Source organism: Pseudopipra pipra, chromosome 11, assembly GCF_036250125.1.
Source record: "Pseudopipra pipra isolate bDixPip1 chromosome 11, bDixPip1.hap1, whole genome shotgun sequence".
NCBI lineage: Eukaryota > Metazoa > Chordata > Aves > Passeriformes > Pipridae > Pseudopipra > Pseudopipra pipra.
In genome coordinates, this window is record NC_087559.1 from 1188601 (window position 1) to 1214045 (window position 25445).

General features: G+C 47.3%; 2 protein-coding genes and 1 long non-coding RNA gene across 10 annotated transcripts in view; 1 reads left to right on the plus strand and 2 right to left on the minus strand.

Moving 5' to 3' along the window:
- SRGAP3 (SLIT-ROBO Rho GTPase activating protein 3) overlaps positions 1–17256 on the plus strand; it is a 575259-nt gene extending 558003 nt beyond the window's left edge. The window contains exon 18 of the mRNA XM_064667090.1: positions 17246–17256. The gene's annotated coding sequence lies outside the window, so the exon portion shown is untranslated. The remainder of the gene's footprint in view (positions 1–17245) is intronic.
- GRM7 (glutamate metabotropic receptor 7) overlaps positions 1–25445 on the minus strand; it is a 227030-nt gene that overhangs the window by 173656 nt on the left and 27929 nt on the right. The window lies entirely within an intron of this gene.
- Positions 16298–19838, minus strand: LOC135420102 (uncharacterized). Its single transcript, XR_010433347.1, has 2 exons — positions 16911–19838; positions 16298–16556 (listed from the first exon to the last, which is right to left on the minus strand). It is a non-coding gene; the product is annotated as an uncharacterized LOC135420102 (long non-coding RNA).

Sequence of the window (25445 nt, forward strand, 5' to 3'; positions counted from 1 at the left end):
GCAGTTCCATTGGGTAGGGGAAGAAGAGGAGCTGACTTCAGTTCATTGTCTCTGGTTATTCTTTCTACCACTGAGAAACATGTTTTAAGAGATTAATAAACCCTCCTTCCTGCCTGCACTGCTGGTGGAAGGGATCACAGAACCAGGAATGTTGGAAATGATCTCCAAGATCACCAAGTCCAACCTTTGACCAACCACCATGGCCACAAAACCACACCATGGAGCTGCACCTCCACTCACGTTTGGAGCACTCCCAGGGCTGGCCAGGCAGGAAAGGCAGCACAGGAACATGGGTTTAGAAATCACGTTCGAGGTTCTTAAATATGCAATATCTGTAATGCACAAAGGTTAGAGACCCATCCCAGGTGAGCTGCACTGCCCACATTTACGACTGAAAATGTCAGGTGGGTGCAAAGCCTCGTGTGTAACCAGTTACAGCTCCCAGGAGGGAAACAATCAGGGCTGACACCTCAACAGCATCCTCCAGGGAAAGAGTTTATAACTCCCCCATCTAATGGAGGCTTTGAAACTTCCTCCTGAACCATTTCCCTCTGAAGTTCCCTCTTCCTCTCTCCGTGCTGCACATTTCAAAGCAGATGTTACGCTTTCATTTCAATTATTCTCTTTTTTCCCCTCTGTTTTTCAGGGAATGTCAGTTTTCTGCTCGGAATGGTTTATTTTCTAGCCTCAGATAAGCATTTAGAGATATTATACACTGCTAGCCTGTGCAGGCTCATCACACTCTCCCCAGTGTTTGATGCTGTCCTACTTTAAGGCTCCTCCACACGATCCCGTCTTACGCAGGGACTATATTAAGCTCACACATGAATAAATGTTCTCTGTAATGTCTGGGTGCCTTTGAATTAAACAAGTGGTAAAACAATCCAAAACAGGGCACACATTTCACACTGACAAAATTATCCACATCAGCTGGGGCAAGAAACCTGGAATTATCTCATTGATTAAAATCACATCCTTCTTCCTGCTGATCACACAGATAATGCACCTTATTTATTTGAAAACAACCTACTCTGTTAAGTGGTACCTGCTCAAATTGAGGTTTCAAGATGAAATTAATGCCATTTGCTCTTTGAACTGGGAGGAAGGTGCATGTGAAATACCTGTCTGGGGATCCAGGAGAAACATTTACCTTGGAATTCATAAATCTTTCCCTGATACCAGCAAGAACAGTAGAAAGCTTGTTAAATTCCTTTAAATTTAAATTCTTAAGTGCTTTAAAAATACAAAGCAAAACCTCAGTGGTGTTTAGGTACTGAAGAGGTCCCTAAATACCTAAAACACCACAGCTGTGGCTGCCCCATCCCTGGGAGTGTCCAAGGCCAGGTTGGACAGGGCTTGGAGCAACCTGGGCTGGTGGAAGGTGTCCCTGCCCATGGCAGGGGGTGGGACAAGGTGATCCTTAAGGTTCCTTCCAACCCAAACCATCCTGTGGTTCCATGACTCTCCCCTGGAGCAGAGCAGCCCAGGTGATGTGAACCAACTTCATCCCCAGAGAACAAAGAGTCCTCCAAGCTTGGCTGCTCGAGTGGGTCTGCACTCAGCATTGCAGCTCCCTCTCCAGCTCAAGAGCAACAGCAGAGACTTTCCTCTACAGCCATTCCAAAAGTCAAGAGCACCAAGTTTCTGAGAGGAGCAATTCAGTGTATCAGCTTGATGGAGGAAATGGGAAAAAAAAGCCAAGTGATGACTGGTAGCTATAAAATTCTGCAGAGCAAATGTCAAAGAGTAATTAAAAAGAAAGGAGGATTTCTGTGGACCTGAATGAATAATTAGGAAGGGAGCTACTGTTGAAGTGACACTGCTTAATAATCTCATTGTAAAACAGAGAAAAGTTGCATTCAGGGGAATTATTTTTTAATTATTTCGAATTGGTAGTTGGAAAATGAAAGGGAAAATGGGTGCTTGTGCTGTTAAATGCTGCTAATGGACAAGGCTCCTGAACAAAAAAGCTTCTCAATTAGAATACTTGCAATATAGTGCCATTACTTATCAGCTGAAATGCATTTTGTGCTGCCATCCTCTTCAGGAACATGATTGTTCACTGAATTGGGAAATTAAGAGCCAGATCCAGTGCTGGGCTGTCTCCTCCTCCAGAACAAACTCCCAGGGCTTCGCTGGCCCTTGTGCAGTGCTCCAAACAGAGCTGGAGTTTCAACCTGGACCATCAATACCCATCCTCTGCCCCACCACCATTATCTAAAAATAACAACCAGGGTGTGGGGAATTGGAGAGCTGTGTTATTTTTATAACACCCAGCTTTCAGAATGGGAATCGAGCACAACAGTGGCCCTCAGCACACAGCCAGGAAGGCTTTTCCTCCAGAAAGTTGAAAGCAAATCCTATTTTAGGTAAGAGCTGCCCTTGCAGCCAGCCCAGGGGGATGCAGGGGTGGGGAGGCTGCACTTCCCTGGCTCATCATGGGCAGGAAGGTTTGCAGCTCCTGTTGGCACTTCCACGTCTCTGGAGGAAGCAAATTGCTTTTAACACTTGGAACAGCTGTTGGAGAGGCAGGAGCACAGACAGGGAATGGGATGGGCTTGATCCTGAGTGGTGTTATGTTTGTCTGGGATAGACACCTGGAGCTGAGTGACCTTCCCTAGGGAGCTGATGGGAAAAGGGAGGTGAGCCAAGGGCACATCTCTCCTCCATGTCTGGTTGAGGGTGATCCTGTCCCCTGCAAGGACCTGGAGCAACCAACCCACTGCAGGTGATGAACACCATCCTTTGAAACTCAGGAAAGGGAACATGATGGGAAGTCCTTGCTCTGAGCACTGAGAAGGGGATGGGCCAGGACCTCCCTCACCCCAGGGACCCCCAGAGCCCCCCAGCAGAGCCTCAATCCACCCAGGGAAGGGGGAGTGGAGAAGGACAGAGCTGGATGTGAGGGAGGAGTGTGCCTGATGGCAGCACTGGGGGCTGTGCAGGGGGAGGGGACACAGGGGACCTCACCCACCCCTCAGTTTGGATCCCAGCCTGTGCCCAGTCCTGCTGGCACTGAGGGGGAGCAGCTCTGGGGACCTTTCCTTCATCTGACCCCTGAATCCCATCCCTTGCAAACACTCCCCATTTTACTTAACCTTGGAAGCCAAAAGGCCAGATAAAACTCCAGGAGTAACCAGGACACCCTCTCAGGGAGCCCCAGCACCTCAGTGCCCAGCCTGGACCTGCTCCCTGTCAGCACAATTCCTTATTTCCTTGGCAAATTGAACACCTGAAAGCCAAAACTGAACCTCCCCTCACTGTCAGAGGTGCTTCTTGCCCTTGCACTAAATTATAGATGTCAGACAACTCCCAGATAAGAGTGTTAATTATTAATAGGAATTATCTGAATTGATTTTCAATTACAGAATATTATTTTCTATTACATTGCAATAAGACTGCAGGAATTCCATTAAATCCAAAATGAGGATCATCCATTTCCATTAAGACACATGTAAACTAAACACATTATATCTCTGTTGAAGGCAATGATTTCCATTATCCAATTCCATTAATTTCCATTCGTTTGAAGTGGCTCCATTTGAACTGGGCCTGAGTGACTCGATGGCCTAGCAGTGTTCTGGGCTCTAATTTGACAGGGACATAACACAGCTGCCACCCCCACCTCGAGCTGGAAACCTCTATTGAGTGGTGCAACTGCCTGCAGAGCAGCTTCCAATAACAACCAGGACTTCTGTCTCCCCTATTCCGAAACCTCACCCATCAAAATGGAGAACCTGATTGAAAAAGAGAGAGGAAAAAATGCCATCCCCCCCCTCCCCAAGGTGATTTGCCTTTCAACCATTTCTGGGGCTGAGCCAAACACTGGTACCAACACAACTCCACTGCTCAGGACAGTTCTATCAGGAAGAGGATTTTTCCTGAAATTTCCATAACAAAACATGTTTGTAAGGCTGCTGGAAGGGAGGGAGGACACAGGGAAGCTGTTTGCTGATCAAACACCAGCCAAAGGAGTCTTCACCTGCTAAATTACATGATGTGGAAAGTCAAAACCAGAGTCTGGCTCTAAAGAGGAGGAAACATCTCCCTGAAGGAATTCAGGATCTCAAGAGGGGGTACAAGAGAGCTGGAGAGGGACTTGGGTCAAGGGGTGGAGGGACATGACAAGGAAGAATGGCTTCCCACTGCCAGAGGATGGGGTTAGATGGGATATTGGGAAGGAATTCCTGGCTCTGAGGGTGGTGAGGCCCTGGCACAGGGTGCCCAGAGAAGCTGTGGCTGCCCCATCCCTGGGAGTGTCCATGGCCAGGTTGGACAGGGCTTGGAGCAACCTGGGCTAGTGGGAGGTGTCCCTGCCCATGGCAGGGGTGGCACTGGATGGGCTTTAATGCCCTTCCAACCCAAACCATTCTGTGATCTTCTATGTAAACCTTATTTATAAAATGGTAATTTCTCTACAAATCCCCCCTCACTGGTGCCCTCAGAAGAGCTGTAGGTACCAGCACAACCCTGCTCCAACAGTCCTTTCCAAGTGTCTCCCATCAGCACCCACCAGCAGCCACACAAACCTCTGCCCTGGGCAGGATTCCTACAATGACCAGGTTTCTGGTAAATCTTAATCCCAACTCCCAATCCCTCCCCCAGGTTAGATCACAATTACTGAAACCTGCCATGGGATGCTTTAAATCTCAGCTTCCCCCATCCTTCCCAGCTCAGGAAGCAAAGCATGATTTTAATTCTAATCTATTTTTTTCCTATGCTTTGATCACCCTCCAGCCACCCTCAGTGTCCCTGGGCTCCCCTCCCAGGTTCCCTCCTCTCCCCCAGCAGGGCACGGGGCTTTTCCAGCCCTCCCAGTGCTCCAGGATTCCTCTTCCCCACCTCAGCCCAGAGTCCCAGGGTGCCTTTCCCTGCTCCTCGTTGTGCCATCACAGGGAGCAAAAACATCCTCTGAGATTCCCTTTTAGATGGAACCTGTGGCCCTTCCAGTGCTTTTCCAAATACTTTTCCAATCAGAGATGCCCAACAGATGCTCAGTACAACTCAGTCATTCCCTGCATGGATATTTCTTTCTTTGAGGTCATCACAGAGAGCATGTTACTAAATACTGAAATAGTCATTTATTTCTAAACTTTCTGCAGTAAAATAAACATTGGATTTAAACAGGTTTTTTCCATCATCTTGAAGTGGGAAAAGACAGAAACAGGGTTTTTTTCTACTGCACAGGCCATATAAATCATACACAGGTGGCAGAGCAGAAATAGCCAGATGGTTTTTCTTTTTTGGTGATATTCATTCTTTTTTCTACTGCTTCTGATACTCATTTTTTAAACATTATTTTGATTTTTAAGGGGCTCTTTCAACATAAAATGGATAGAACATACAAGACAGCATTCCAAAGAAAAAGCCAATAGATTAAAGCCCTAATAAAGTCAAAATTCTCCCTGAAATGTAGTGGAGTAATCTCCAGTTTGGCTGCAGAAGACAGGTTTTCAATAAATGAACATTATTATTGCTGATAAAAATAAGATGGTATCTACAGCTCAGAGAGCCCCCCTGACATTTCCTGCTCTGAAAACATCAATCAAAGTCTCCATTCCCATGTCAGGGTTAGTCCTTCTCCTTGGAGAGGCTCAACAGGAGCAGGGTGAGAACTTCTCCCCCCTCCTGCCAGGGAGGAGCACACAAGTCCTGCCCTCAGATCCTTTGGATCACTCACCCTCTGGGTTTTCCCCTCCAGCAGTCCTTTATCCATTTTCCCTCCTCCCTGAGTGGGAGGAACAGCTCTGTGATGGTTTGGAGCAGATGGGGAGGATCTGCCTGTCCTATTCCCAGCTCTGCTCCCTGAGATTGGTCTGTGCAGATGGGCAGAAAACAGGCAGATATTTTAAGAAACAGAGATTTATGTTGGCCTGCAAGTTATTCCCATGTTCTCATTACTGCCCCTGCCTCTTTTATCACCCTGTTGTCTCACAGGTCAGAGCCATTCCCTGCAAACACAGGAAAATCTGTGATTTTTGCTTTTTTTGTGACTTCTGAGAGTTACCAGTCACTTGGGAATAGTGCTTTGCTGAACCTGAAGATCTTGACTTGCATTTCCTTGGATTTGACATTGCTTGGCCCAACCCAGAGAAAACTGGAGGGAACAGACACTTCCAAATGGGGCACTGGAGGACAATGGAAACTGGAAGGAGCCAGGAATAGGCCACAGTTCCATTGAGAAGCTCCTTGAAGGCAAAGAAACAATGGAAAGATAATCCAGGAAATAAAGAAAGGTTGAATTGCTCTGAGAGGGGACAGGGATTGGATTGGCTGGAGCAGCTGGTTTGGGATATTTAGTCCTTGTTCTGTTCAGCCTGGCAAGTTATCCATGGAAATCAAGGTTGACTCCACATGGAGAGGTCAGGGCTGAACACTCCAGGTCCAGACTGTGCCCAGGGAGAAGTTTCTGACACTAAAACTTCATTAAATTGCCCAGCAAGAGCAAGAAGCCATAAGGCAGGAGTGACCCAGGGCCAGGGGCTCAGGGGCAGATGCAGAGCCTGGAAGGGGAGGAGGAGCAGGAGAAGGAGCAGCAGCACTGAGGGCAAACCCTCCAAACTTCATGGGATGCAACTGATAAAACAAAAAAAACCCCAAACCTGTTCATGTATTACTCTAAAAACCTGCAGATTTAGAATTCTTGGGAGAACAGGCACTGCACACAAGTTGGAAGATTCACTCACAGATTTAAAATGTGTTCTACAGAAATCCATCCTAGTTCCCCACAGTGCATTAAAAACAGTGACTTGTAACATCCCTTAGAAAAACATCATTTTCTGCTACAAAAAGTTTGAGTCAAGTCAGGCCTTGGTGAGCATCTAACCTTGAGAAATTGCATCTCTTTTTTGGGTGGACTGTAATAACTTCTGAGTGACATATCTGATCCACCCAGAAATGGCTGGGAATTAAGCAGCCATCAGGAGGCAGAGTCCAATTGATTCTGGAGAAAGCCAGGGAAAGAGAAGAGTAAATGAGCCACATATCACTCTCTTTATCTGGTTAGCAGATTAATTTCCTCCAGCATCTCTGTGATCATTTATAAATAGTTGATGGCAGCTTTAGAAAATAAAAGGAAAAGAAAGAAAATCACTTTAAATTGACATTTCGAAGCCTTATTGCCCACGGAGAGAAATGGAATGGGATCACAAGACAGGCTGGGGGTGTGGGGAGGCACCTGGGGCTGCAGGTTGTTTTCACAGAATCATTTAGGTTGGATAAGACCTCCAAGACCATCGAATCCAACCTTTGGGATTGATCTCCCAATTTTTTGGGGGGGAAATGGAATCACTGAACATCCATTGAGCACCCAGGGCACCTTCCTGGGAAACCCAGGAGCTACTGCACCACTGTGGCAGCACTGAGACACCAAGAGAACTCTATTATATTCCAGCTGCTCTCTGGCAGAACCACAAGTGCAATCTAAAGGAATGGGTGGTGGCCACTCTCTGTGTCACTCAGAAAATCAGCTCTGCCTGGAGGATTTTCACAGTTTGCCTTTCTCTGCTCTGACGTGGATGTTTTTGGGGCGGTTTTGTTCCTCACCAAAAAGAAATAACTGTGAAATCCTCTTTGGATGCCTGATGTGAATTAACCCACGAGACAAAGCGTCCGTTTGAGCGACACTGAAGTTCCAGTGAACACGAAATGCTCCTTTCAGAGAGGGGTTAAGTACAAGGGGCCTTCCCACTCCACACTGTTGAAAACCACTCAGGATTCAGTGCTTGTGTCACTGATGTTGGCTCAGAGATGTTCCTCCACCACAGGAATGTGTTATTCCAAAGGGACACAAACTTGCACGAAAATTTCCTGTTTTGCAGCAATATTGCAGAGGAGACCCAGTGTCACCCAGGGAGCTGGATTCCACTTTTTGGGATTTTTGGCCATGGCTACACCTTTCCAGAGTTCCCTTCCCACCTAATGCTGATCATTAACACATTATTTACTTGTTATTTACTATTTGCTCACGTGAAACCACCTTCTCTGAGCAACCTGAAGCTCATCTCACAGGCTTCTACTGGCAAAAGCCTCTCTCCCAGAACCCAGATGTCTCTTAAATACTAAGAATGATCTGCTAATGGTTTTATGGGGTTAATTAACTGTTTCTTTTTAGAGATAATAGAATTTGCAATGAGGAACATTATCTTTAGTGCTACCTCTGCAAATGGAGAATACAGGATAATTGGTACTGCCATGTATTGCCCATTATGCACAAAATTAAGGCAGGGAATTTACACACGGTGATTACTATTGGTGTTTTATTACCTCCCATTCTTATAATGGATTGCAAGTCACACAATAGATGTGCAAAAACCTCGTTTCTGCCTTTTACTGAACTCTAGATCCTGCCAGAATGCCCCAGCTCTACCTCTATGGGTTGTTTTTTTTTCCTGTAAGGAGCCCACATCTCTCCCAAAGCTGGTGAAAGCATTAAATGCACTTTGCATCATCTTAAACCCTGAAGGAGCATTCATTAGGATATAAAGTGATGCTCTTTATAGGAGAGCCCAAAGGTTATGAAATGCCTTACACTTAGTTAAGACAAAACCCTTGTAAGGGACTCGAATGCTGCAGCCCCGAGATGCTGACAAGCAAATCAGGTGACAGCAAAGCCAACAGCCCTGCCAGGAGAGCAGCACTGGAGGGGTTTTGTCACTCAGAGCAGCAGGAAGGGCACGAGCACCTGGATTTTACTGCTGGGAGTCACTTGGGGCTGTGGGTGCAGTGTCTGGTGTCTCTCTGAAGACCCTGTGCCTGCAGTCATGGAATCCCAGACTGCCTTGGCTTGGAAGGGACCATAAGGACCATCCAGTGCCACCCCCTGTCCTGGGCAGGGACACCTTGCACCAGCCCAGGTTGCTCCAAGCCCCGTCCAACCTGGCCTTGGACACTTCCAGGGATCCAGGGGCAGCCACAGCTTCTATGGGCAACCTGTGCCAGGGCCTCACCCCCCTCACAGGTAAGGATTCCTTCCACACATCTAACTGAAATTTTCCCTGTATTTAAATATCCCCTGTATTAATCCCTCTGTGTTTAACCCCCGAGCAGATATCCCCAGCTCCTCCCTTTACCCTCACCCAGGGAGTGGGAGAAGTGCACGTGTGAGACACAGGCAGACAAAACATTCCTTTGGAGTAAATTCTGCCCAGGATATTGAAATATCCAGGAAAATTATTGTAGGCAATTTCTAAGCAAAACTGAGTCAAACACATGCCATTTGTTGTTCTCTTCCCTTCTCTGAAAGCTCCATATATTCTTCTCCTCTTTGTCCCCGATGACAAAGATGGCAATGAAGCTACAAAACAACACTGAGTGCATTGTAACTAAAGCTAAAGGGTCCCAAATTAAATATGAGCAGTGTACAACTTAATCTGTTTTTCTTTTTCCTACAACTCATAAAACCTCTTAAATTGTGCTTGTGTGGCTTAAGACATCAGCAAATTCTTTAATTGCTTTACAGAACCATTGTTATTTTATGAAGAGACTCTCTGTCCTACGTGTTCTACTGGATAATTAAATTACCCTCTTTACGAGGGATGTGAACAGGAACCACAGCTGCATTTCCAATGGATCCATTTCCACAGCTGCATTTCCAATGGATCCATTTCCACAGCTGCATTTCCCAACAGATATTAGGAAAAATTTCTTCCCTGTGAGGGTGGGGAGGCCCTGGCACAGGCTGCTCAGAGAAGCTGTGGCTGCCCCATCCCTGGGAGTGTCCAAGGCCAGGTTGGACGGGGCTTGGAGCAACCTGGGCTGGTGGAAGGTGTCCCTGCCCATGGCAGGGGGTGGCACTGGATCATCTTTAAGGTCCTTACTAACCCAAACTGTTGAAGGATTTGTGTCTCTGGGCAGTGGGAAGTGCCTGTGGATGCTCTCACCAATCCAGTCCTGACAGCAGATCCCTTCCAAAAGGGACCCCCCCCTCAATCCACCATCAGTGTTCTCAGATCACCCACTTTGCCTTGCTCCAGACAAACCCAATTAGCAAGGCTCCAGGGAAACTGTTGGGGCTCTTGGGACTCCATTTCCTGACCAGCAAATACAGCTCATTTGCACATAGATAAATTCATCCAACTTTTTGTCTTGGCAAACTAATAATTCATCAGCGTTTTTTTCCCCCTCACTCCAAGTTGTTCCTTTTTAGGAGATTTTTCACTCTACCCCAGAGAGGCTGTTACTGCACAGTCTCCATTCACTTATCTCAACATCTTTTTTCTACCTCTTAGTTGGTTTCCCCCCTTTTGGGGACAGGCAGCACATCAAGCCTGTGGATCTCCCCAGAGCAATCTGCTTTTGCCACCCTCTGCTTTTTGATCATTGTTTATTTCCCTTCGTAGGCACCTGCTAATTTCCTCAAGCTCTTTCATGTTTTTAATCATAAATCAAAGCCTCCCTTGCTGATCCCTCATTCTTGGAAGATGTGCTCCTTCTGCCACCGTGCATAATTAACTCGCTGGTGACAACCAGCTCTTGGAGAAATTTCTGTATCCTCCTTTGAGTCTGCCTAACAAATAACTACAGCAAAGTTGGCCTTAATTAATACACTGCTCTTATTAATTTACTAAAAGGTGTTGCACCATTCTGAAGTTTTGATTCCATACTATTAGTATTTCCACACATCCATAGTTATGATATAACAACTGTCAATCACTTTCTATAATCTCTGTTTAAACATAAGTCCAGGGAAATATATGCACAAACTTAAGTGTGTCATTGCAAATCTTGCCAGAAACTTCCCTGATCAGATCCTCATAAATCCTCATCTATGCTGCCACTTGCCACAGATTCATTTGGGGTTTGTACTAATTCACTGCAGAGTCCTGTAATCCCTTGTCACAAACAGGAAGGATTTCACCCAGCCTATTAACCAGCAGAATTATAGATTGCCAGGGAGTAAATCATCCCCCTTTCCCAGTCATACCAACAATGGATTGAGAAAAATTACTCATTCATTTTTATAATCCTCTAATTCCTGCAGATGTTGCTCTGGAAATCGATTTAAATTGATGAATCCCAGTCAAGGTTGGTGTAGATTATTCAAGCTAAAGACATTGCCTTTGACAGAGTGATCACAGCACACACCCCTGGACCCACCACAACTCATCCCTTTTCCATGTTTAACACACTCAAAACTCTGGATTCAGCTCCTGAGAGCAAATGGGGTTTAATTAGATGAAGCCTGACCTGTTCTGATACTTATTTTTCTGCTTCTCAGATGGATGAGAAGGGCAAGGCAGGGGCAGAGATTCACATTCTGCAGGTGCCAGTGGCTGTGCTGCCCTCAGCAGACACTCTGTGCCTATTAAACATCTCAGGGACAACCTGCAGCCAGGAGAACCCCCAGAATTCCCCCTGGGGGAAGGCCCAGGACATCATACATGGGGTGGCACCACACAGCACTGCCCCCAGAGCTCAGCTCCAGGCTGACCCAGCACCCACCACCTCGCAGGAGAAAAGCACTTCCCAACTCCTTACAGCCTCTATTCAGTAAAAATAATCCCAGAGATTTTTATCCTGCTTTGGGTTATTGCTGGTCAGCTGCTTCCAAAGAGATATTTGCCTGATATAACTCACACAAGGATAAAGGAAACTAAACCCCTGACTTGCTCATAATCACTCTTTTCCTTGTTCTGTGACTACAGAGCATCTACATTTCGGAGAAGATGATGCAAAGCTGCCAGCTAAGCCTGGCAAATCTTTCTCTTACACAACCAGAAGAATGTTACAAATAATTTTGTTGTCAGTCCAACATGAAGTTGCCACCCTCTGCTGCTGAGAGTGGACTCACAGCCCAGGGAACAGTGACAGCCAACAGGAAAACACACAAATACCTACATTCAGCTACAAACATGCTTGACAAGTACCTCAAATCTCCCCTGGCACAACCTGAGGCCATTTCCTCTCATTCCATCCTGTCAGTCACTTGGGAGAAGGGACCTTTCTGACACAAGAGTTTTAAGGAGTAACCCATGAACCCCATCAGTCCCCTGACCCAGCTCCTTGGAATTAAAGAGGAACTAAGAGGTTGGAAAAGATTTGGAGCCCAGAGCTAAAGCCAGGGGGGCTCTTCAGAACCAGGTGCCACCAGTTTTGGGGTGGCTTCATCTACCCCATCCCCACAGATCCCATTCACCTCTGCATATGGACAACCCCCCATCCCAATCCCATCATGTCCCCACAGCCCACCCAGCCCGGGTCACCCCAACCCCAGGGGCTGCATCTACAGAAACCACCTCACTGCTGGGTTTCAGCTGTGTTATGTGGCCAGAGAAGGCCTTCTGGGCTGCTTGGGTGTGTGTGGAATGTCTTTCCTGCAGTAAGTGTTTATTGGGGGGGTTAGAAGAACCCCCTCATTCCTGGAGGTGACGATGCCCTCAGTGCCCAGCTGTGCCACAGCTCCCGGACAAGGGCTGCTGTCACAGCCATGAATGAGCCCTGTTTGCAGTGGTCCCCTGGCCCTGCAGTTGTTTTTTTAATCAGTAAAGGGTTCCCAAGGGACTGTTTTGTCCTGCCCCTGCAGAGTGCAGGCTGTTGTGTTGGAGGAGCAGCAACAGAAAAGCTTCTCATCCATCCGAGAAGGACAACGTGACATCAAGGGCTCATTCCACAAAGAGATTTTAACAGATACAGAGAGACTCAATCTGGACCATCAGACTCCAGGGAAAGATGGTCATTCCTGAGGGAGATGAGAGCACAGGAATATGAACCAAACTGCAGCTGCTCTCCTGAGGCTCCCCCTGCTCTTCCCTTCCCCGTCTGGGCACAGGACAGCAAGAACAAGCTGCCTGTTCTTCCAAAGAGCAGATGAATGAGATGATTTATGGGAGCCCAGGCAGTTCCTATCACCTATTTCTCTATATCCTCTTTGCCAACAGCATGCCCACTGCTGAGCTGCTAAACAGGGCATCATCCAGGCACCCCCCAAAACCTGAGCTCTCCAAACACACCAGGGCAAGTTTTTACATGTACGGAAGTCAAAAAAGAGGCTTTCTGGAAAAATCAGGTCATTTCAAACAGAGATGAGGAGTTGAAACTGCCACGCAAGGGGATTTTATCATTCACATTAATATTCCCAAAGTTTTTATTCCAGATGTTGCTCGTGTTTCCAACCACTGCCAGTCAGTTCTTTGCAAACAAGGCTGTGCTGAAGGTTTATGGGGGGTGAGCTGTCTTTAGCAGGGATTACCAAGTCTGCATCTGCCACAAAACCTGCAGGACCAACACCCAGCTAAGCCAAGACCTTCCCCAGCACCCCCCTGGCAGCTGCTCCTTCCCAACCCCAGGGCACAGGACAATGTCACACTCTCCCAACACCTCCAGGCAAGGACCACAATTTTCTAGTTGAGGCCAAAAATTAACTCAGAGCTCTTTCCCTGAGCGTGCAAAACACTTTTATCAAGCTATGAACTTCCCACCACAGTTCAAACCCCCATTAGCTGGATATACAGCCTGTAATTACCCCCAGCAATAACTGGCTGCTGCAAAAGAATCTCTCCCAGTTTTATTTTTTTCCCCATGCTGAAGAGAATTCATTATCAGGTGGACAAGAGCAGTGAAATTCCAATTAAACATGCAATAAATTTCATTTTATTCTTCCAGTGTAATTTTAGCACAGGGAGCTGCCATGAGTGTTGACAGGCAGAGCAAGCTGAGCTGCAAGGTGGAAGGTCTCTGCCAGACTTAGGAAACAACATCACTAAATCAAGTATATCTGAACAGCTCAGTCCAGGCTGTTCTCACTGAAGCCAATAAACAAGTGCAAACCCCACAGCCTTCAGGGGTGCTCATTAAAGTCCTGGACACTGAGAACCAGCCAGGCAAGGCCTCCTGCACTCCAGGCTCTTCCTGCCTCTCTGCTCACACCCCAGCCCTGGGAAAGGCTTTTCCATCCCAGCCTCGGGCACGAAGGATGACCCTGCTGAGGAAGGTGTGTGTACAACACACCTGGCAAGGCTGGCCTGGTCCTCCTGCTGGCCCTGGGCTCCTTAACACAAGGCTGAGTGCAAGGACTGGGAATGGAGGAACGAGGGGGAAAAAGAAATTAAGGAGTGCATGACAAGCTTCCAACCCAGACATGGAGCTGAACAAACATGGAACACCACGTTGTGGTTATTCACACCCTAGTCCAGCCTCTCCAGGCTCCCTGTGATCCTGCAATAGCAGAGGCTGGACACAGAATCCCAGGATCTCTGAGGCTGGAAAAGCCCTCCCAGCCCATGGATCCCCCCTGTGCCCCATCCCCACCTTGTCCCCAGCCCAGAGCACTGAGTGCCACAGCCAGGCCTTCCTAGGACACCTCCAGGGCTGGGCACTCCAAACCTCCCTGGGCAGCCCCTGCCAGTGCTGAACAACCCTCCAGCAGTGCTCTTGTCACAGTTTGGAAGGATACAGAGTTCATGGCGACGAGGAGTTTATTGTGAGGCGAAGCACATATAAAAATATAGGACACCAACCCAACTGGAACACTGGAGTCCCTGACGTGAGAGTCCCTGACAGCTTCAGCAGAAGGAGGTTTCAATGCAGATCCCAGAATATATTCCTCCCTCCTCCTCCTCCTCCTCCCCTTGACATGGTTTGGAGTAATTCCTCCAGTTTCACATCAGGTTTTCTGATACAGTGGAGTGAACCAGCACAGCCCACCTTGGGCAGGAGCAGCTGGGGCAGCAAAGCTGTGCCCATCAGTGCTCCTGCCCAAAGCACACCCACTGACCCAGCTTATCTTTCCTCCCCCAAACACCTTCCTCAAAGTGCCCCCTGTGAGACTTAGGAAGAACTAAAGAAGACATTCCCAAGCCCAGGGAGCAGCCACAGGTCTCCCAGTGCAGGTTCCGAGGCAGGAACACTCCAGGAAACCCGGAGCACTCTGCATATTTGTGCTGGTTTAAAGGTAAACCAGCAGGGGAAATGAACCCAACTCAAAAGAGAGATTATAAGTCAGAATAACAATTTAAGAAAATAATACAATAAGTACGATTACACAGACAAACAGTTGGTTTTAACCCACAAAACCCAAATGTATAACCCAGCACCCTGGGGCATGAACAGAGTGGTGTTCGTTGGGTCCCCTGAGTCCAAAGGAAAGGGAGAAGGAAAAATCTGTTGGTGAGAGTGCTGGTGCAGTCTGGTCAAGAGTGGTGATTGCAGTCCAGTCAAGAGTGGTGGTCACAGTCCGGTTGAGAGTGGTGGTCTGCAGTCTCCCTCTGGATCCCATGAGTAGTTAAAAACATCCCAAGACCCCAAGATTATATATCCTCCAGTTCAGGCAGGAATGCCCAGTACCTCCCTCAGGACAGGGAGTTCCACAATGGGTGTGAGGACAGGAGCATCCTCCTATCTCACAGGCCTCTTAACACCCAGTTTATAGCCTGAGGAGCCAGGTGTGCTCTGGGCAGAGGGTGTAAATGGTCTACTGAGAACAGTTTCTGGGCAATGGCAGGGAAGGCTCTAGAATACACAGTTTTGGGTTACACCCATCCAGTGATGAACTGGTCCTAGCTGTTCTAACTAGGACAATATTAATTCACAGGGGGGGAACAACAAGCACTGAAAATAACTGGGGCTGACACAGGGACTTGTGACACGCAGGGGATCAGGACACGTTACACAACAGCTCCTGTCAGCCTTCCTGGAGAATCACTGCCCGTGTCCTGCCTTCCCGCTCCCACCCGGCCGTGTCTGACAGCCAGGGAACAGCAGCCCCGGCCAGCACCAGCCCTGCCTGCTCCCGGGGAAGCAGCCAGCCCTCCTCAGCTCCCTAATTGACAATAACTCAATTAGTCATGTGCCCTGATACTTTAATAGCTCCCAGCCAGCTTCCACGGGGGAAAGCCAGACAGCGCTCCCCCCTCTGCTCTTTATTTTCTAGTCTTTGATTTCATGGAGAAATAAAAGATATTACAGAATATACAATGCTGGAGTCAGTTAGAGCATAGTCTAAGTCATTCCGGAAAGAGAGAAGTCACTTTTCCGTAACATTACTCTGAATCAATAAAGTTCTTTTCAAAAATTATCTTTCAGGACAGCCTGAATTACGTCTAATCCAAAATCTGATGAACGTAACAGAGAAGAACTTTCTGCACTTCATATCACAACCCTCAGCTGTAACTCCAGCACACTACAAACATCATTACAAACTTCCTAACTGAAATTAAAATTCCTTGCCTAAAATCCTTCTCACAAAGACCTGACAGCATCACAGGGAAATTGCTCCAGTTGTTAAAAATATTCCTGGAATCCAAAACCAACTCGTATGACCCAACCACCAGTGGTTGCCCACGATGAGCACAGACAATAATTCTCCTTTTGAATAATCATATTTATTTAATGAGGCTGATTGGAGACAGAGCAAGCAGGCAAAAGGCAGGAAAAGGAGGAGGGACGAAAAGAGAGACTAGTGCTGGACCGAGCTCCCCAAGTGATGCTCCTCAGTTTGGTTTGTCATCAACAACAAAACCTGTCCTCAGAGAGCTGCCACCACAGCACAGGACCCACAGTCAGGCTCAGCCACCAGGAAATTGCTTTTCCAGGCAAGACAGACCCATTTAGCACTCAGCCTGCAGTGGGGATAATGCAAACAGATCCCTGGCCTCAGACTTCATTGCTAGAACTGACTGACTACAGCAACACACAACAATTCCCAATAAATCTAATATTTCAAAGTGCTCTTCCTGCCAAAGCAGCACTTTGGATTTGTCGGTTATAAAAGTGAGCAATAATGCATTTGAGATCTAATAGTCTCTTCAGCAGAGGGATCTCAGAGTGCTTTGTCAACACTAAAGAACTACAATGAGGACACTCTCATGTAAAGATTGCTTCCCCCAAACTAAAAGAGTGGCCTCCTTCATACTGAAGTCCAAGAGAGAACAGTTTATAACACCCACCTTACACACACTCCCCACAAAAAATACCTGATTCAGAGGGAAAGCTGTGCAGCAGATAACTTTGGATCCTTGGAGCTGAGACTCCAGCAAACACAAGCCTGGAATGACTCCTGTGAGCACAGGAGAGATTACAGCAAAGACCTGGGCTTTAACAGACTCTCTTGCTGTGTTGGTTTGCTGTTGAAATGTGAAGTCACAGAACTGCAGCTGTGAACATTCCAGTGCTCCATCCAAAGCAGTTTGGCTAAACAGGGATGACAAAAATAACAAAAGCTGCCTCACTTCAGAGCCACCTTCTCCTCCCCCAGAGCATGCAAATGTTACTGGATGTGAACTAACCATACTCCATGAGCTGGTAACAGAGCCAGGCACAGACCTCTCACACACTGAGACACAGAATTGGTTGGTTGGCACTCATTTCAGGCACACAGAAGGACTTCTCTCAAACCAAGAAGGTGCTGCAGGGCAAAGCAGCTGAGCTGCACAACACAGCAACCCTCGTGTTTGACAGCCAAGGGAATGAAAATCCAACCCCCAAAGAGGGAGTGGTGGGAAGAGACCATCCAGCCTCCCACCTGCTGCCTGGATGTGCAGCTTTCTGCACTTCCAGATTACAAAGAATGATGGATTGGGTGAATCTGGGGCTGTTGCCTCCAGCGCTCGACAGCCGGGGAAGAGTTATGTGACAGTTCATCACCAGGATGGATTCACAGTGCAAGAAACTCAGCAGGGCCAAAAAATCATCTCCCATTCATCAGCAAGCACTTCAAGAGCCAGAGCAGCCAGGGAGAACACAATGATTTTTGATGTTCATTGACTCTCATGAAACTTCTCAGTGCAAAGGAAGAATGGCTTCTTATTCCTTTTGATGTCTGGATCAGAAACATCCTTCCTCTCCATCTCTGCCTGAAAGAGCTGCATCTTTTCCTTGTCCCCTGCTCCACCTGACTCACTCCTGATTTTCAAGTAGAACAGGATTTTTTTCCTCCATCTATAAAAATAATATTGGCAAAACTATTTGACCAGAGATCTTGGCTGCTTCTCCTCACAGAAGCTGCTGTGAGCATCCACCTGACTCCAGGATGTTTGTGCTCCTGCCAGGGAGTCCCAGCAGCTCTTGGGCTGCAGGACCAACACCTCTAACATGGACATGAAAAACTGTCACAACTTTATTTCTGGCACATCAGGGACCATATTTCTATTCCTGTCAGCAAAATTTGAAGGGGGTTTATACCCAACGTAGTAATGTCAATCTAAGTGGGTGATGTGACCCATAACAGTAACTCACAGCATCAGCTAATGGTTCCCACCCAAAAATTCCACCAGTATAAAACACACAACAAAGGGATTAAGCAAAATGCCAAGTAAAGGGGTCACCAAGTTAGTCCACAACACAGCCAGATGTCCCTGTCTGTGGAGACTGAGACAGGGGAGATCAGGTACCTTTGTTCATTGGCAACTCCTGACCTAAAACATCTCCAGAGCTTTTCAGCATCCTTGAACTCAGTCAACAGGCCACAGAACCTACACTAAATTTTCAGAACTCCAAATCATAATTCCTGGTTTCATGATTTGCCCTTATTCAACTTCTCTTAAAAAATTAAAAAGGAACATGGGATGGAAATGAGCTTGGTTAGGAAGAGAAATCTTCAAAGAAAGAAGCAAAATAAAATGGGCTTTGATGAATTTCTGTCGAAAAAAGATAATTTAACTACTCCTTTTTTCCTCCCTGATCTCTCATAGATAATTTACATTAGACTTCACCCTTTTCTTGATGCAACAGTAAAACATCTTTTCCACAGTGTGTCTTTTTTAATCCCCACAGAACAATAGTCTCTTCTGCCAGGATCTCCATCCTTACCCGATGTGACAGACGGGTTTAGCACAGTCTGGGGGTTCCTCTCTCAGGCTCACAGGTTACAGAGCAGCAACATATGGGACTGTGTGAAGTTTTACAATGCTGGGACTGACAATAAATCATCTTTCCCTTCACTCACAGAACCACTGGGAGCTCTTTCTGCCACGGAAAGAGCCCAATAGAGACACCAAGGATGTTCTGGATGTACCAAACAGCTGCTGGAATTGCACCAAATGCCAGGAAACACCTCCTCTTCTCGGAGCATTCAATTTTTGGGACAAGAAAAATACCTCTATAAAATCTCGCATTCAACTGATGGGTGTGGGGGGCATTAATTAAAACTCTACATTTAAAATGTGCACCCTTTTTTTTTGTAATTCCCCAGAAATGTAACATACAGGGGAAACTCTGTGAGTGGTGTGCAGGGAGGTTGGTAAATACAGCCCTGAGAGAGCGGGAGTGCTTTGATCACTGGTCCCTTATCATTCTCCGTCTGGTATTAAAGACTAAGCTCCTTACGGGGAGCTTTTCCCTGCCCTGCATTCTGCAAGAGCTGCCTCAGGTCTTAGAGAAAGTTTAATCTTCAGACCCCTGAGAAAGGCAATGCCACTCTCCCTCTTCTTGCTTCAGAAGGTGGAATCCTGAGGAATAAAATAACTGCACTTTTCCGAGCTGCCCGGGCTTTATCCCAGGTTCGTGGGGAAAACATCCTGCCTTGGAAACGTGCAAGTAATTTATATCCACTGCTCCTGTCCTAACAGCAGCTCTTCTGTTATTAATTTAACCCAACTAATTAGTCTTTGCATTGTGCAAACCCTTCCCCACCAAAATTAAACAGTGGCATAAAAGCCTTTTGCAGTCCCCGGGTGTGACTGCAGGGCTGAGGGAGCACAGCCCCAGCCACGAGACCCAAACACTCCTGCTCCACATCCCAGCCACTCCTGCTGCACATCCCCAAAGCAGGGGGAGTCACACACACACTCCAGAGAGCCCCAGGTGTATTTACATGAACCAAGTTTCCTGCAGAGATCAGAGCTGGGCTGGGGCTCGTTGGAGAGCTGAGACAGCCAAAGTTTGCAGCCAGTTCACTAATTAAATAATACAGTACAGGGGAAGTGTGGCACTGCTGACACTCCAAGCCCTGTCCAACCTGGCCTTGGACACTCCCAGGGATGGGGCAGCCACAGCTTCTCTGGGCAACCTGTGCCAGGGCCTCCCCACCCTCACAGTCAGGAATTTCTTCCCAATATCTAAGTTAAATCTGACTCAGAAAACCTATGCTAGAACCTGAATAGTGACCTCCATCCATTTATTTGTTTGACTGGATTCCTCAGGGTCCACATACACAGGACTCACTAGAATGAACAACTGCATAATGAAAATAAATCCAGCCAGAAACTGCCCACACATGGTAAAGAAATTGCATGGGAAGAACCTTAATTGCACTTGAAAAGTACTTTTAAAGACAAAAATTATGTATAAAATGGTATTTTTCTTCCCTGCCAGTATCCCACTCTGGTGTTTCTGGATAGGTAAGAATAACACCTGGACACACACAGGGGATGGACACCCCAGCCAAGTTTACCTGAGCAGCCCAGGTGATGTGCACACCCTCACACCTGGAGATCAGCACATCCTGCATGAGAACATCACCAAGGCAAAGCCACGGGACACAGCAACAAGCCTCTGACCAAGGATGCTGACATGAACTTGAAGAAAGGGCAAAACAACTGCACCCTCGGAATTTAATTACACTGAGAGAGAATGGAGCATATCCCCAAGGCTGGGAAATAGCTGCTGCTCTGATTAGGTTTGTGTTGTGTGTGGAGATGTGGAGTGCTGGGTCAGGCTCCTCTCATTACTTAAAGGGGATGGCACTCCCAGGGAGGTGCCGCCTGTCCCACTGTCACAGGGCTCCAAGGAACTGCTGCAAACAGGGAAGAGGGGGAGGAGAATCACACCCAGACTGCCTGAGCTGGAAGTTCTTACACCAAGAGGGTGACAGGAGAGCAAATGTCCCTGCAAAGCAAGAGTTTACACCAATCTATCAGGGCAAGTTCCATCCCTCCTTCATTTGTCCCCAGTGAGCTCCTTGGAGCCTTGGCCCTGCAAACACCTTGGACCCACCAGCTCCAGACACGAGCTGCTCACTCCATCTCCAGCCAGCTCAGCGTGACTTTCTGCAGGGTATCTGAATGACTAAGTACACAAAAGCAGCTGAAATCAAATTATTATCCACTTGGATCCCTGCCAACCTCCAGATTAAGTTGCCAAATTACTTTCCATTAACTTTTATTTTTCCCACAGCCATTGAGTGCCCCCCCACGCCCGAGCCCTTTGCCGGGAAGGGTTTTAATTGCCGGCTCTTTCTCCAGCTACCTCCGGGTGGTCTGGTGGCCCTGCAACCCTGTCTGTCCTCTGAGTGTTGGCACAGCAAAGGAACTGCCTAATGCACAGAGCCTTGATGCAAAAATCCACCTAAGTCTAAAAATAACTCCTCCATCAGCTCTCCCAGTCCTGAAGGGAACAGCTCTGTGTCTGAGCGTGCCATGGAAATGCTGGATGAGTTTATATTCCTGTGCAAAGCTGCAGAGAGGCATTAAGGAAAACCTTTTCTCCAGGATCTGTCCTTGGAGGTTTTGGGGACCAGGATGGATAAATCACTCAGAAACCTGATCTGGCCTCTGGAAGAGAGACCTCCAGACCTTCCCACCTTAGCTGCTCTGGGGTTACAGCTACTCCTATTTGCAACTCCCCTCTCTTTCCTTGCATCCCCAAACACACATCCCACTCACTAAGCATCAGCAAATACTTTATGTTACGTGATGTCCAGCTTGGTGCAGTTTTATACACCCAAGTGAGATTCAATAGCAGTCTAGTTCAAAAAAAAAAAAAAAAAAAAAAAGGCAGGAAGATGGAGGAGAGTGGTGAAAAATGCTAAAGGGTTTCCAGCGCAGGCACTAAGGAAATAGAAGTGCTCTGATGTCAAATCATCACCATTTCCGTAAGCAAGGAGCTGTCAGTTGATGGATGGGGATGTACAAGCATCTCTATTTTGCAGGGAAAAGTGGGACTAAGGGTAAAATATTGTTGCTTTTGGTGTGACATTCCCACTTAGAGTCACTAGGTTTGTCAGTATTTTGCTTTGGAGGCCTGTACCACAGAAATCCAGTTATTCAGCCCGGAAAACTGCTTTTTAGCCTGCTGGGGCTGATTAAATATGCTCCTTCAGTGAAAACATCTGAGAAACAGAGATCTAACACCTGATTTACTCGCTCTGGGTTGTGTCACCCACCCCAGTGTTGGCACCTGGGCTTCACTTCAGAGCTCTCAACACGATGGAGAGGAAGGGCAGGGCAATGAACACCAAAACAAGTGAAATCCTGCTGCTGGGCACTGCAGAAACGTGGCAGGAAAAAGGTTCCACCATGTAATTTCTGTTCCAGTAAAATCACCTTTGTTTCCCTGGGGGACATTTCAATCCCAGCGTTTCCAACACACAGAAAGACCTATTGAAAAATCCCACTTGTGTTAACAAATCCTCCTTTCCCTGTGACTGCCCTGCCTGGTGCTGTCCCTCCCTGCAGGGCAGAGGCTCGTGGTGTGAGCAGGGGGCAGACAACACGTTCGTCCAGATAACACTTGTGAATCCATAAATACGACTTTGGAATATCCTCTGTGATAACATCAGGCCAGATTTCAGAAGGTATTTACCCTGAACAGCAGCTAACTCCACAAATAATCCTGCAACTGCACAAGGATTACTCCCACCACAAACCCCGGGGTGAGGGGTGGCAGAGTCAGGCTGGGAAGGTTCAGTACCACAGTACAATTTTTATGCCCTACCACAGGTTTTTCACCAACAATTCCCCAGTGGGCAGCAGTTGGGCCCCACCATCCCCTTTTTCACCCAAAAGCCCCCATTTCAGGCACTGGCACACAAGCCTGGGGGTTTGAGTGCTGCCTCCCCACACTGGCACCCAAGTGCTCACACAGTAACTGAGCTGTTGAGGAACAATGCTCGGGAATCAAACCCAGAGGTTGCTCTGGCCCAGGGGATGCCAAATCCCTTCCCTGCTGTGGGTCCTTATGGGAGGAAGGTCAGGGCATGGGGAGAAAGCAGATGCTGCTCCTGCATTCAGCTTCTCCTCAGCTGAACACCACACACCCTCCTGGTTCCACCAGGACCAAAGACACATCATCTACTACAGTTCCCCAATGTTAGAGAAGCAGAGAATCATTCAAGGCAGAAAAAATCCCTCTCAGATCATCAAGTCCAACCATTCCCCAGCATTGCCAAAGCCACCACTAACCCATGTCCCCCAGTGCCACATCCACAGGGCTTTTAAATCCCTCCAGGGATGGGGACTCCATCACTGCCCCAGTGATCTGCTACTCAATACTCCAGACTCCATCCCAAACAGAGCCCTAAAAACCCAAAAGAGCTCCCTGATGTGCCACAGCAGTCAAAAAATAGCAGAGCCCATGAAAAACCCCCCCTGCCTGACACTGGAGTGTGCAGTAACCCAGATTTCCATCCTCAGGAGCTCTGTAATTTGCAGTGTTCACTTGGGTTTCATTTCCAGCTCCTGCCCAAAATAACAGCTCATCTCTGTTGGTCATGGAGGACACCTGGAGTTCCAGGTCAGGTACAGCAGGGCCACCAAGTAAGGAAAGGACCAATCCCTGCTCCCAAATACATCACTTTCCTCCTCAAACTCATCTCACAGACTTAAGAACACTCAGAGCCCTCCAGGGAGCCCCAGTACCCACAGACACCCCCAAACCTCAGAGCCCACAGAGCCCCCCGGGAGCAGAACCCGCTGCTCCCAAAGGACTCTGCTGTCAGTAATTAGGGGACAATTTCTCCTCGGCTTTGATGTCGCTTTTCTTGTGAAAAGAGCAGAGGGTGGAGTTTGATTTCTGTTGTTTGTGCTCGAGAGAGACTCATTATGGTGTGTTTTGGGATGGAGACGTTTGGAGGGTTTTTTTCAAGTATTTTTCATTATTTTTCAGATTAATTTACTTGAAGGATCATCAGGGGACCAACCCACGTGTACATTTCATGCTCTGTCATTTGGGTTTGAACCATAAGCAAGATTTTTAAACAAAACTGAGGGATGTTTTTCCACACTGAGCCACAGGAATAGATGCAGCGGGCAAGGGCTGGGTCCCAAGTCAACCACAGATCTTCAAGACAAAGCCTGTCAGAGTTAAACTCAAAGCCGGGGGGATTCATTTCCCTGAGCACAAGGGCAGTGAGTGGCTGTGAGCTGGAGCTGCTTGGGCTGCAGACAAGAGAGGATCCCCCGTGTTTGCAGGCAGGGATGTGGCAGGAAGGGGGAAGAGGGGCTGTTCAGCTCCTGGGGTGAGAGCAGCAGCTGCATTGAGGGATCCTGCCTGAGCCCTGAGGGTCCTTCCAGCTGAGAACGTTCTGGATAAACAAGCACTGCAGGAAGGACAGCACTGACCTGCTTCCATCCTCTTGGAGCATCCCAGTCCTTCCAACTGCCCAAGCAAAGGGAAAACCAGCAGGCAGAGCCCAACCTTCCGTGGTGCAAAGCAAGAGGAGCTGCTGCAGGCCCAGGAGCTGATTTGCAAGGATTCACAGGAAGGTTTAACAACTCTTTTATCTTTGGTTCCCTTCTGGTGTTATTTCAACGTTGATTTGCATAGTCAATATAAAACTCTTTACATCTAAACTGCCTGCAAGGATGACACCATCAATCCTCAACTCTATTCACAAAATTTATTATTTGTTTCAATTTAAGAGAGATCATTGCCGGATTACACAGTTGCTGATGAGGATTTATATTTACATTTACAGCAAGCAAAATACACGTCCTAATTTTTTTTTTTTAAGTCATCTACACCAACGTGAAAGAGGGAACCAAAACCAAATCAGTGTGTATACACTCCTGAATGCCTGCAGAGCCCGTTCTGCCACAGCTTTCCTTCAGACAATATTGCAAATTAGTCAGCATCTGTATCACAGCAGAGCATGAGCTTGATCAGAAGAAAGAATTAAAGGATATTACTCAGACAGGCCTGTGAAATCAAACACTCATATGTGTTAGAAAAATGGGATGCAGTTGGGTTTCCGTGACATCGTCTCAGACACCAGAAACCCACCCCCACATGTTAACCAAGGGTAGTAATGCCCAGGGATGGAGTCACCCACAGAGACATGGCAGGTCACATGAAAAACAGGACTGGGAAGATTAAGGGGGAAGGAACTGAGTTTCAGGAGATATTACACTTATCTGGCCTGACCTGTTGAGCAGCATCGAGCTTGTAAGGCAGCAGATTTCACAAAAAAAATCTTTCAACATAAATCTCACAGGATTTGGGGGGAAAAAAAACCAAACAGGGATGCATCACAAACAGCTGAACTCTGGTTTCACACATAACTCAGGGAAGAAAATAAGCAAGGTGTGATAATATTCTACAGCACCCACAAAGTTCATAAAAGTTACAGCTTCTCTGAAGAAAAAAAAAAAAAAGGATGTTTGAGTGTGAAATGACCTGGACAGAAGATGAGTGGTAATTTCTGCCTATGAAAAACTAAAGCAAAATTGTTTTCCAGGACAGCAGCAGGAGAAATGCTGCATCCACATTGCTCTCCTTGGAGGGCTGGTGTGATCACACCAGGAGTGTCCTGCCTGCCTGGCCCTGCCAACACCTGCACTGCCCTCCTTCCACAG